This window comes from Dendropsophus ebraccatus, unplaced genomic scaffold (assembly GCF_027789765.1).
Source record: "Dendropsophus ebraccatus isolate aDenEbr1 unplaced genomic scaffold, aDenEbr1.pat pat_scaffold_1502_ctg1, whole genome shotgun sequence".
Taxonomy (NCBI): Eukaryota; Metazoa; Chordata; class Amphibia; order Anura; family Hylidae; genus Dendropsophus; species Dendropsophus ebraccatus.
The window spans coordinates 9617-11696 of record NW_027208924.1 but is presented as its reverse complement, the minus strand read 5'-3'; positions in this window follow the sequence as shown (position 1 = coordinate 11696).

The window sequence follows — 2080 nt, the reverse complement described above, 5'->3', positions numbered from 1 at the left end:
AGCTGATTCTCATTATCTCCGGTGCTCTACACAGATGAGAGCGGGATCGCTATCTCTGCAGCGATCCTGCTCTCATTACAAAGCCCCGTCAAAGCAGGAAGTATATATATATATATTCCTACTGCACGGGGCATGTGCAATAGGAACGTATATATACAGATTGCTGACGTGAAGGGGTTAAAGAGACTCTGTACCCACAATCTGACCGCCCCAAACCACTTGTACCTTCGGATAGCTGTTTTTAATCCAAGATCTGTCCTGGGGTCCGTTCGGCAGGTGATGCAGTTATTGTCCTAAAAAACAACTTTTAAACTGGCAGCCCCATGCCCAAAGGTCAGAGCTTAGATTGTGTATGCATTAGGCTTGCACCACCTCTCTGTCCTTCCTCCCCACCCTCCTCATCATTAGGAATGCTACAGGCAGATTGTCTCCTATACCTCAGCTGCGTAAGCATGGCACATGGTCTGGATTGTTAAGACACCTGTGCAATGTTCAGACAGGAGAAAATGTTCCAGTGGCGTTCCTAATGATAAACGGTGGGGAGGAGGGACGGAGGGGTGGTGCAAAGTTAGGGCACAGATTCTCTAAGCTCTGGCCGTTGTGCACGGGGCTGCAAATTTAAAACTTGTTTTTTCAGGACAATAACTGCATCACCTGCGAACGGACCCCAGGACAGATCTTGGATTAAAAGAAGCTATCTGAAGGTACAAGTGGTTTGATTGTGGGAACAGAGTCGCTTTAATCATCTGTGTTGTTACCGTTCTGTCTCAAACATTGACTCCTTTTTCTGCCTGTTTGTCTTTCTTTTATTGTATTGCAGATTTTTAGGACAATACCGTAAGAGCTATAAATCGCAGATTTTATGAACCTGTAAAGTCATTAAAGACTGGAAAAGGTTCTCCTAGTTTAATAAAACATATGCAGGAAACTCATGTGAGAAATCCAGCAGCCAAGCATTTTTTTTTGGCTTGGAGCCTGTTCAGACTATTGCTGGATGCGATAACATTGTATAATAAAGACTAATGCACAGGTCCAGCAGGATTAAAATGGATATGAGCATCTTTTTATGATTCACACTTAGATAAAATTGCAGTTTTTAAAGATTTTTTATAACACCCACCTGGACACGTCATTAAGAAGTGTATTTAACCTCTGCCGTGCACAAGAGGTGGGGTCTGATGCTGGGTTTGATTACCTGAAACAGCTGTCACTCTGAAGCATGTGCCTGGCATCTTAGCCTGTTGTTCTATGGATTTTATCACCTGATGGAATAAAGATTACAAGTTTTCCATATGTTGGTAAGTGCTCTCCTGTTCTTCATGTTTGACTGCATATTTTCAGGGCGTATTGATTTGACATCATTCCTATTACTTTATACTTATTCTTATGTTATTCTGATGTTGAATTTCCATATTGAGGCTATGTTCACACATGGTCAAAATGACCCCTGTCATTTAACAGCAAATATATCCATTATTTTAAAACAAATAAAGTGGCGTTCTGCCGCAAAACTTTGATCACCCGACTCCCTTCTCCCCCGATTCTCACATGCTCAATAAAGCCTGATGAGTCACCACCCATTTGGTGAGTGCCATCTTTTTCCTTTTTGCATCTGCATATTTTGGACACTATTATTTAAGATTGAGCACCACCGGGGCATACATGACTGAGGGTCTGCTGCAGTATCTGCCGTGAGTGGGAACTGGAGCTGTGCCATTTGCTTTTCTCTGCCTGTTGTTAAAACAACAGACGTTGCTTTTTGCAATAGTGACCGTTACTTGCTGTTAAATGACGTTGTCCACTAAAAATAGCCGTCATTTTAACGGTCTGTAAACATAGCCTGAAAGTTCTTTATACAGTACTTATTCCCATTGTTTGAAATCACAACTCTCTTGTTGAGGTTCAAGCCTTTCCTAAATTATCTAAGTTAATGAGTATGTGCACACTACAGAAATGCAACGTAAAATTAATTGCGGAAACCGCAGATCGCAACCACCTGTGGACGGTGGCAGGTTCATTCTTTGGATAGGTGACGGAATCCACCCATGTATAAAATTGAGTCTATGACAGGGGCGAAGAT